At 36.8% G+C, this 12,031-nt stretch overlaps 1 long non-coding RNA gene across 1 annotated transcript in view; it reads right to left on the bottom strand.

The window, feature by feature from the left end:
* LOC137479062 (uncharacterized) overlaps nucleotides 1–10,619 on the bottom strand; it is an 81,857-nt gene extending 71,238 nt beyond the window's left edge. Inside the window, exon 1 of the long non-coding RNA XR_011001950.1 lies at nucleotides 10,222–10,619. This is a non-coding gene — a long non-coding RNA (uncharacterized lncRNA). The remainder of the gene's footprint in view (nucleotides 1–10,221) is intronic.
* Between the last annotated feature and the right edge of the window lie 1,412 nt (nucleotides 10,620–12,031).

Raw genomic sequence — 12,031 nt, 5'->3', positions numbered from 1 at the left:
TCCAAAATAACTTCCTTCAAACATCATAAATTCAATGCAAGAGGGGCTTCAGAAACCCAGGTAAAAAGAGATCTGGGCTGTGAACTAAATGAGAGCCAGATAAGGACCATCAGCAAGGGTTGGTATTTGCACTAGATATCTAATTTGCTCTGCACTGACAGCCCTACAAAAAAAACCAACAGTTTACAAGTAAAACTGAGATATTTTGTGTCCTAGAAACATCCCGTCTCTGCCAGCTCCAGACAGAAGCAAGGAGCACGAAATGTGAATGTGATTTCCCTTGGGACTGCATATTATTACAAAAGACATAGGCTAGATTCTTGACAACTTTCTAGGATCTCATAACTTCAGATCTGTTTAGATGGTTTTCGATCTGCTTATACAATGAATTATGGATTAAGAACAGTATCGCCCATTTATTTTGTCACCTAATTCTGATCATAACATGACTGCCTCATATTTTCAAAATAATCATAGGAAATCTTGGGGGGGAAAAGCAACAAAAAATATATTTAAAAAATAAAGCAAAACATGAGAAGACCAACTAAGCCATGAACCTATTCACCATAAAACAAAACCAGTTACCCTCTTAGGAACTAAAGTCACATGCAGCCAACTAAAAGAATCACTTGTAAATACTAGAGGCAATGGCTTGTTGTTGACTGAGGTCAACAAGTTTTCTGCTACTGGTCTTCAGCTTCTGAGGTTTCACTTCATCTTTTGTAATCTCCTGTAATCAGTGCCTCATATCACCACACTAGTCTGTCTATGACAACATTTCTGCATCCAGAAGAAACCCATAATTCCTGCTCATTCATAGCAACCACAATTCAGTTAGTGTAATGGATGCCAGGGTTTAGCTAGGTTATCATCTGAAACAGGTTTAACATAGAGCCTATAATCAGCAGGATTCTTGGGAAAACAAATAGCCTTGAAGGGATAATCGCTATTTGGAAGTCAAGTTATGTAAAACATATTTCCCCCTGTGTTATTGCTTCAAGTTGTTTGATTGCACCTAGTATGTGTAAAGAGTGGAAATTATAGAATCTTCACCCTGAGTGGTTTAGGCTCTGTTGTTGTAATAGCTACTTAAGTTTTAAAGGGTTTTCTTGCCTTTTTCTTTTGGTCTTTCTTCATGCAGGTAAAAGCTGATAGGAGCAAAGTAATGAGGCAGGATAAAGAAATTTGCAGACAAGGAAAGTCTGCCAATTTTCTAAAACAGAAGCCAATGCTTTTGGCACCTTCTTGTAGTTGTCTAAAAACTGAGTCCAAATTTATCATCAAAGAGCTAGCCAGGCATGCAGATTGCACACATATCTCCCTCAAAGGGAAAGCTTACAAAGTTAAAAAAACTTCACAGTATCACTCTCTCTTAATACACAGATCAAATAACCCTCCTTCCTTCCTCCCAGCACAGACAGCACTATCTACTCCAGTATACACACAATTGCATTTCTTTCTACTCTATTATCTATGCATATTGTACACATAACAGACAATAAGATACGCTAGGAGTAAATATAATAAATCCACACATACCAGTGTGTAGCTACTATTTACCCCCAAATATTCCCAGTACAGAAACTGAACTTGAAATAGCATCAATAGACCAAATATCCCTGCTCTACTGGAGACAAACTACTTTTTTCATGGTTTCATCCTGTCAGGAAGAGTGCCAAAGCCTGGGTCCATGACTTTCTTCAAGCAAAAATTTTCCTCACATGTATTCTTCAAGCAACTACTAGAATTGCACAAAGTAACAATACCGCTACCTCTGGCTAGCCATGGTCTTCAAGGTACATGTGCATTGTTGGATCAAACCCAATTTCCCACATGCCTAAGTTTTGTTTATAAATAACATATTTCTGCCTGTGCTTAAAGAGAGGTTAGGGAATGGGAAGCATGAGAAAAAGGGTAACAGCCACTGTACTTTACAATTCTATTCGTTTCACCCTTCTGTTTTCCTTCATTCTCAGTGTCAGCCAACAGAAGAGCAAGCAGAAAAACCTTCACCTTCCAATCTGGATATGACAGTCCTGCTGCATTCCTTAAGTAGGCTGACAAGGTTTTCTTATGGGAAGAGTTGAAAAATGGAAGATACTTCTTAGAAAGAGTATTTTCTCATAAGTACATGAAATTAATACTGTTTTTAGAGATGTAATGTTTTAGTTTCCTGACCTGAGAGTGTGAATTGGCCTCAGTCATGCTAGGATTGCATTCCTGAAAATTTGTATTGCATAGTTATAATATGTACCATAGTCATAATATAATATGTATAATCACAGTGTGATGAAATACATTAAAAGTACAATAGAATGTGGAATAACACTGCATTAACATGCTCTTTTAACAGGCCACGCCACACTTACCATGAGGCAGATCCTTGGCTGGGGCAGACTCTTGCAACTCAACCCAAAGCTAAGTCAGTTATACTTAGCTTTGTTGAAAGACAGAGAGGAAAAAAGAAGAAAAAAAGAAAAATAAGAAAGGAGAGGAAAAGAGAAAGGAAAAAAAAAGAGTTTGGGGATTTTGTTTTAATTTTATTTTTCTGTAACCATACTTACTTGACAGTAAAAGGACAAATATTTTCACAGTCTAATGAGTGTAAACATTACACACACACATTGAAAACTCAGTCCGTACATGTTTCTGTACAGATCACACACATAGCAACTTTCCAAGGTTCTGCTTGTTCTCTTACACAGGAATGTATTTTATAAACAAATAAAATATTATTTATTTTTCATTATAGTTATCATTTCAGGAAAGCAGAATGTTGCCAAAGTCACTTAATTTTCACATTCATTTTACAAGATGGAGATTACACTTTAAACAGATAAAAAAAATCTAAATGAACTAGAATAGGCAAGTACATTTTGTCAGTTTTTCTTGAATGTTATTAACTCAGGAGGTGAAGGTCATGTTTCATGTCCTTTAAAAAAACAGCTTTCCTTTAAAATTGTATTTCTACAGTCTCATTCCGTAGAATGTTTTCTGAGATGGCTTTTTAATTTTCTCTAATTTTCAGATAAATAGACATACATACACCCCAAAAGTGACTTAATCCAAGACAACTACTTTAATAAGGTACACATTCTCAATATCATTCTTAATGCATCACACATGCAGTAGTCTCCTAGGACCACGTTCTGCACTCTGCTATGCAGACAGCTTGCTATTCAAAATACGCAATGAATCATTAATGATACACACCCACAGAGGGGAGATCAGAATGAAGCCCTTAGTCAGTGTGTAATATTTGCTCTCAAACTTCATCTATCAGGAGCAATGGTACTTCACTTACTGTTGCCAAAAAAAACAAACCGGAAAAAAAAATTAAAAATTTATAAGTCCATATGATTTCTCTCTGTGACCTCTACACCATGTATTAGGGACAGGTATTTTACTAAGTGCTCTCCTATTTCTGCTTGTGCATAGATATAATGATCCATTTAGCTTCTTCTGCTGTCTTGTCCTCCCTACTGCTAAGATAACACCATTTTTGTTTTTGTTTACATGTATGATAAAGAAGCTTAGCTCCTTTGTCTATTTCTATTTCATTACCAATCCTGAAAAGACTGGAAGGGATGCTCTAGAAAGAGAACCTCAAAACATATCCAGTTCCCAGATACCACAACTCATAACAAGCCACAATTTTCATTCTGCAACTCCTGGAATTATTTTTCTGTCACATATGTGTGCATTTATTTTTATGGAAAATAAGAAAAAAGCTTTTCGTTATTTTGAATGCAACTTGCTTCTAGAACAATAATATTTTCTTAGACAACTATTACTACAATATTTTGTCATAGGTGTCCTATTAAAAAAAATAAACTGGAAAAAGTAATGCAAATTTAACACAAAGAAATGAAAAACTGTTTCAATTTTCCTTAATGTTTTTCTGTACACAGATATTTTTTTAACTTGCTAGGCATGTATTATGGCAGCCAAAAGCCTTTTTCAATGTACCCATATTCCCTTTAGGCCAGACTCCATATTACTAATAGAAGAGCACAGCAGAGTTAGACCTATCCATCTCTTTTCCGGCTCTATTTGTATTCTTTGTATTTAAACCTGTAAGTCTGGAGACAGTGAGCTCTTGTAATCTCTCCAAAAACTTTTGAGGAAAGGAGGCAAAAATAATGGGAGTGTGCTTCCAGTATATCATACCCCCACAAGCCAAGCCAAGCCAAGCCCAAAAGCCCGAGCTTTAGAAGGGCTTTCATCACCTGTGTCTATAATATCATATGTATCAGATTTACCACACGTGCTGCATAATTGATGGGCATTGGATTGGCACATTCCCATCAATTAGGCGTGCAATTAGCATTCCCTGAATATCACACAGCACTTTGCCCATGCTCTTTCAAAGGCTTAAGACAGTTCTGACAGAAAGCATACACATTAGGCCCACATACTTTGCACCTGGAGCTCACCCGAAATTTTGAAATTCAAAATTCATACCTGGACGCCAGGTATAAAATGTATTTTTGTATGAAATTATATATATGTACACGTTGAGACAGAAAGGATGACTGATACTGACATTTACACCCCTCTTTGAAGGTGAAGACAAGTAGTTTCCAACAGCCACACCTTTCCTAATGTACACCTTCACCTTAAAAGCTAAAGGAACGTGAGCAGCAAGGATTTTGCTGCAACACTCCACAAAGCAGTTTTCAGATATGAAAAGGGTGAAGAATACATTTCATGATTAAAACACCCCTATGCCTTCTGTGGCCCTATAGTGGGGTGCAGGACAAGGAGGGAGGAAAATTTTACATGGTTATGCATTGTTCTCATAGCCTGAAGAATTCTTTAGGAGTACAGTAGATGTTTTTTAGCAGACTTATAACCAAGGTTAAGTTCTTACTAGCAGAGATAAAATAGCTAGAGAATAAAATGAACTGGATCAGTGCTGGGTAAAATTCACCTCTCAACCCAGGCCTAGCACCTTGAAGAAGCACCTAGCATGCTATAGATTATGAAATTAAGCTGAGAGGAAGGGACCCACAACCTCGCAGAAACAACTATTCTGTTAACAAAATTCAATAGACCGATGGGCAAATCCTAATTTATGTTTTCTTTATGCACGGGTACCGTGCTGCTGATAGATTAACAGATTGTTTTACAGTGAGACATTTTGGACACCTAACTGAGTCTTCCTGGTGAGCCCCTCCTGAGCTTACTCATCTGCTACCAAACATGAGACAGCTGACAGGTTTTTAAATGATGAACTCCTATGGGTCACATTACTTAATTATACAGTACATCCAGGGATACGCATATGGGTCTTTTATGGTAAATGATATGACTGTCTTAAAAACTCATTAATATGTCATTAACCAAGCAGACATTTACTAATTAAACAATTAGCCCCTCTCTTCTATTCCTTTGTTCCACTCAGAGATGCTCATTTACTGCGATCCCCACTCAGATATTTTTTTCCCTTTTAATTTCTTTTTCAGGAAAACTAAGTATCTATAAAACATTTCCTTTGCTTTTTGTCTCAGTTTAGTCAAAGGAGAAACCAAAACAAAGCCTAGATTCCCAGCAGGTGAAAATCAGCTTTATCTCATGGAAGTCAAAGGAGTTATGGTGATTTAGTCCACCTGAGGATTTTGCTCCAGGCTTCCCAAATCCAAGTCATGTATTGATTTCAAATGCATGTCTACTGTCAAAATATGCAGGCTTTGCCTGTCCAAAGTGATACTGATTTTTACAAAACTTCCAGAAATGCATTCAACAGCCACTGTGAGCTGCATTATTATTAAATACAAACAAAACCCCTCAACACCAATAAAGGAAGTATAAATATGCAAAGATCAAGGCCTGGAAGCAGATTATTCTGCATCACCATATGAAGATAGACACCAAAGGATCATGCTGTATCCTTACCTTTGAAATTCAAAGGATTTTTAATAATTTTACTTAGCTGTTTTCTGCTGATAAATGTGGCTTGATCATGTTTGATGTGTTTTAACTGTGTAGTAAACTCTGTGACAAAGAAGGATTATCAAGTATGTCAAACTGGAATAGAGTGATTTTCCTCTTGGAGAGAAATCCCCCATTTCTCCTTTGGGATCAAAGGGTAAACATAATTTTTTATCTACTCAAATGACCATCTTTTTTTACTGTATATACAGTAGTTTTTCTAACATACAAGTATCTGATAAATAGAGGCTGAAAGAAAAAAGAGCAAAAATTATGTTCCTTTTACTTCTTACATTACAAGCACTCTAACTCCTATAGTTTTATTTTCTCTTAGTTGCTACAAAAAATCTGGAGTACCATATCATTTGCAGAGGATTATAGAATGGATTCAACCAGGCACCAGCAAAGGAAGAAAGACAGACCTTTTAAAAGACCCATCCTCATACTGATAACACATTGAAGAATTCTGCCTTGGCTCTAATCCTTCCAGCACTGTATCTTCATTCAGAATCACACTAAACTGCAAGTCAGGTCCTAGAGGTCATGGGGGGTCACTAGCCTAAATAAAATGCAACCTTAGCTAGAAGGAGGGATGAAACCCTTCCCTTGGGTTTTCACCTGCCTTCACAGGTGAGCAACCTATGGCAGCTGGAGGCTGGTATAGTCCAGTAGCATAAATCACCAGGGATGATGATGTAGCTTCAGAGTAGTTCAGAGCAGCTTACACCTCAGAATTCATCAGAAAGACACCAGCAAAATGCCAACAGGTTTACTGCAGGGGAAGATCTGGCCCCAAAAGTCTGAGATACAGTATGTGAAAAGGCCAAATGAATATAGTATTTGAGACCAAAGAAAACTTGAGAAAGTTCTTGTTTAGGGGAAGGGTTCTGTGCACAGTCATGACACGCAAGTCTTCCATATTTCTTTGTGCACAAGCAGAGTGTGGGTAATAATAACAAAGTGGTCTCCCACACTGCATCATTGAAATGCCTCTTCCTGAACTGGAAGGACAACAGTGCAGGCTTTGGAAAAGTCAGACCCTGTCCTCCCTGTAAGTCCTGACTCTTGCCTGGTCACACGTTTAGAACCAGCAGCCCTTTGGAAAGTAAGTGTGACTCCATTCTTGATGATTTATTTCTGTAGTCTGTGAGGAATCAAGTCAGCTGCAACCAGCAGAAACCTCCATCGCTGTCACTGTCTGGAGGTGCTTTCAGGCCATCAGGAACACTGACCATCCCACAGATGCACACCATGTTGCCACTCACAACTACATACAGCCTCTGTGCTTAACTCCAGATCAGTTAGGACAGTAAGACAACACAAAGCCTATCACAGTGAAGACTTCTCTCCTGCAAAATATCTATCAAGCATTAATTTTGTGGCAATAGCTCTTTTGCAGCAACCAAAATTTATAAAGAACCTAAAGCCCAGATGAAAATTGATCTCTAAGGATGAATCCCTGAATTTCAGATTATGGCTTTTTTTATGCAAGATTTCTTCTTGAATTGCCACTTATTTAGATAATAAAGGCAGTGTGAGAATGGAGAAACACATTATGAATGGGATGTAAATCATGCATAATTTTCATAGATTTTCAAGAGGCCTTTAGACTGAAGAAATATCTGTCTTCTAGTCATTATTAGAATCAGCTAAAGGTTTGCACATTTGCTACCAGCCAAACCACCCTAGTTCCACTATCAGGTAGTAATTAAGTATTATGATGAAACCCTGTACTTCGGATCTTCATTTTCATCACTGCTACAAGACAGGAACACACAGGCAAGGAAGCTGCAGCCCCACTCTTTAATAGCTGTTGCATAGAATGACAAATTTCCAGAACTGGAAACATAGAAGAGCAAAGTGGTATTTGCGTGAGAAAGACTTTCACAAAGGAAAGATCAATCCCCCTTCCACTGACTGAAGAGAAAATTAATTACTGCAGTTGGCAGAGGATAAATGATTCCAATTTACAGAGTTGTGTAATTATAGCAGCTGCAGAGTTGAAGACTGGATGCTAACTTTGAACCTCCACCCCAACATGACATTTCTACTTGCATTTAGTTCTGCCACTTGTGAGCATGTTGAAAGTTCTCTCACTGTGTCTTCATAATTATATGTTGGTTCAAAAATAATCATTGGCTCCATTGCATAGACAAAACCTTATCATCTGGTTAGCAAAAGGTATGTTGTATCGTCTTTGAAGCTCTGAAATCCCCACAGTGGAAAATTTATTAGGGGAAAGTGATGTTATGGCAACACAATTAATTCTGCCACAACATGCAGAATTAACTACACTGTTAAGAATTAAAGATTCAAAGAAGAGTTCAAAGGAACAAAAATACTGTATGTCAAATCATAAAGTATAGCCTTTGCATAAGGTCTAACAACACCATATTGTAAAGAGGCATCTCAGTGAGACATCTAGTTAAAAAAAAAAAAAGGAAAAGAAATGGTTAAGGAGATGGGGAAACATCTTTAGTGTTTTACTTGTTTTTCTCATGGGAGGTTGTCAGTTACGCTTGTATAGAGAATTCAGTTCTCTTTTTGAAGCCAAGAGGAAAGTTTTTAATCTCATCTTTAATCCTTTAAAATATGTAAGAGATTTAGACATGTACAGGGTAAATTTGGCAGAAGATCCTAGCTATGGAAGTAAGGTAATTTCTTTCAACTACTGATTGCCAAGGGAGTTCAAAGCCTGCCACCTAAACTATCTATCAATTCCAGCTACAAGCTGCAATCTACTGATTTTTTACATTTCTTTACATTGATCAAAAATATTTAGAAAAGTCACCAGCTACGAGTGAGTGAAACGATGTGATTATTACAGACAGGGATGAGGGCTTTCTAGTGCTGTTGCTTTTTTCAGAACAAATGAAGAATGAAAGACATTTTCTCAAGCAATAAGCACAATAGCATCTGTTGTGACTGTAGTTATTTTATGCAACAACAAGAAAGGAGCTAGTCCACAAGAACAATTTCAGAAAGTATTAGAAAACTGGCAACTGAGCCAAACATTTCACTTTTAATACAAGGAGACTTTTGAATTTAACAGACAGTTTTGTACCATCTAAAGGTCACATAAGCCTCATGTACAAGGCAACCTGATTACATTCCATTACTGGAACGTAGGTGTAGAAGCCAGAGTATGACTTTTTCCCCTTAAGTACCTGTACAGCCATACATACACTTAAAACTCCTGCCATACACAACTATTAGACTGTTGCAGTTGAACTGAGGTCAAACCATAGTATCCTCTGTGTTCCTGTTCTATTGACCGCTTCCTAATGGCAATAAAAAACATTTGAGGCTTTTTTGGGTTTTGGTTGCAGCAAAGCTGGAAACTAAAGACATTTATGTAGAAAATTGGCACAAAGTAACAACATACCTTGACTAAGGTTACACAGAAACGCTTGGAAAAGCTGAGCATTGAGCCAAACAGCTGAAGCCTCCCTCTTCTGGTCATGGTCAGCCTTTGGTTTTAATTACCTGGGTCCAAATCTACCAGCTAAAGGGAACTAACAGATTTACACCTCTCTATTTAAACCACACTTATTTATTAGGAAAATTTGCAGTTTTTAGTGCCATTGCATTAACAAACGTAGAAGACAGCTGAGGCCTGTTTTAAAAAGGACTGATTCAAAATGACTGGAGATCTCAGGTTTTGGCCCTGTGCAACTACAGTATGACAGATGAAGCAATTATATAATCAGATAGGCTTGGCCTTGTCTACTCTTTGATCAATTCCACATGTGCCAAATCCATGTCATATGAATGAAAAATCTAATCCAGAACAAAATGACTATGTCATAGGAATAAAAAAACTAATCCAAGAGGGCTGACATCTGTTCTCAGTCACATCAGACCCAGGACAAGCTGAAATCCTATTGAACTTGATGCATTTTATACCACTACTAATAAGATTAGGATTTAACTTCCTCTTCCCTCTCTTAAATAATGTACAGTCAGCATAATTAAAAATCAATATGGAAGAAAATAAAGCACTGCAGTACTCAATGAAGATCTAATAATCTTTAAAATACCATAAAAAATTATTTCTTTGGAATCTAATTTGTATAAGGTCCCATTGTACAGATGAAACACTTCATTAATATACCTCAAACACTTACTGCAAAACTTTTTTAAAATATCATCAGCAAGATCATGAACACCAGTTGTGGGTATAAGATACGCTTGATGAAATGTTCTGGAAATCTTGAGCAAGCATTTGGTATATTTGTACAAGTTATACACTTAAATTATAGGTTAAAATATTGTAACTGTACTAACCTATGACATAGGAATCCATATAATTGGAAAACTCCCAGAGAATTCAGTAAAGATGTTGCCTGAATAAGGTATTCAGAACCTGCCAGAGATATGGAGAAGTTAGTGTTATCAGAGTTCTGTCAGGAGCCAGTCCAAATCTGTGCAAAGTCAATTCAGACAACTCTGTAACATCCCTCTTAAAAAAATTTTTATCCTTGAGCAAATATAAAGACAGAGAGAATTTTAATAAAACACTTTTTACTTAGCCTATGATTTTTCCTCAAGCTTTCATCCACACCATTGGCAGCCTTCTGTAGCTGGATTTTTCTTACCTTCCTAATACTATGATTGTTGCCATGGAAATTATAGCCATCTCACAAATAGAGATTTATTCCTTTGTGGAAAAAACCCCAATATTCTAACCTAGGAAAGCACAAACATCCCAAACTGAAAACTGACAAAAAATAAAGAAGCTTGCTGTGAAAACTTTGCTAATGTAGAATTTGGAATCAGAAAGAAGATTGAGTATATTTGCAATTTCAAGCTGTTGAAATGTCCTTGTGTGCATGAAGAACACATTGGGTGCACGGAGGTTTCTGACTATAAGTTTACTACCTCTTACTGTATTTAGTCAAAAATTAAAAATAGATCTATACTAAGTAATATATCTATACTAATAAACCTATACTGGGCAGATTTAAGAATTTATATATGGATCGAAACAAGTATCCCAGAGTCAAGAGTCCTGCTCCTTTGAAATATATAGGTGTAAGAATGAGAATAGGGAGACAGTCATAGCACCCTTGTTAGAAGTTTTTCTTCTCATGTTTCCTGTATACTTGAAAGCCAGGAGATTCCTTCAGAGGCACTTTCTAGAGACTCAAGAGAATTCTTGCAGCACTTGAACCAGCACTTCTGACCTTCTGGACGAGAACTGGGCTTTTTAATTTTTCCACTTTTTCTGTTTGCTGGTTTTGCATGTGCTTTCTATGAATGGTGCTGGAATCTGTTGCAGCCATATCTGCAATGATAATAACATTAATTTTGAATGCTTATTTATCTACTCATTTTTCTTTTTAGTAATCTATAGTAATATGGAGGTCATCTGTATGAGTTCTCAAACCCCATTTGATGTGGTTATTTCATTTATGTTATTCTTCATTCATTTATTCTCTCTGATTTTCCATTTCTATGATAATTCCTTGTAAATTCAATTATTATTTTTCTGCACATAGTTTTTTGGATCTTTACACCACTGCTAATGAAATCTAGACAGAAAGTTCAGAACCACATGATTTCAGATAGATAAAGTATTCCATAATTTTTTTTTCAATAACATGCCACTCATGTTGCTTTTCTGCACGAAAGCTTTTCAGTTAAAAAAATCTCATAAAAACAGAATATACACCATAGAATTAAGACTACTGAGACCATCTCTAGCTGCCAAGTTCAAGAAGTGTTAGAATTCACAACTTCCAGGCAAAGACTACTTTTGGTTTTACTCTCTGAAACCATCACTCTTCAGAAAGAACACAGATGTGTGAATTTCCCTAACTTTCCTGCAGGTCCTTGTAATTCAAAAGATCAGGCTCCTAAATTCCTTTGTCCTTCATCAGAAATGAGAACTGGATATGGTTAACATATAATAAGGATGCTTCATCTTTGTGAAACTGGAAAACATCATTCCTCATGTCCTTCCACATTATCCTGAAATATGACCTCAATGTAATAGATTTCATTGAGGGAAATTTATTCCTCCTCCTTTGTTTTCTTTGCCTTCCTTTTTTTTTTATTCCCAAACCAGGGAGAGGGGGGGCAGGTCTTGGGGGGG

Source organism: Anomalospiza imberbis, chromosome 1 (genome assembly GCF_031753505.1).
Source record: "Anomalospiza imberbis isolate Cuckoo-Finch-1a 21T00152 chromosome 1, ASM3175350v1, whole genome shotgun sequence".
Classification (NCBI taxonomy): domain Eukaryota; kingdom Metazoa; phylum Chordata; class Aves; order Passeriformes; family Viduidae; genus Anomalospiza; species Anomalospiza imberbis.
Note: the sequence above shows the minus strand (reverse complement) of the source record. Positions and strands in the feature narration are given on the sequence as shown.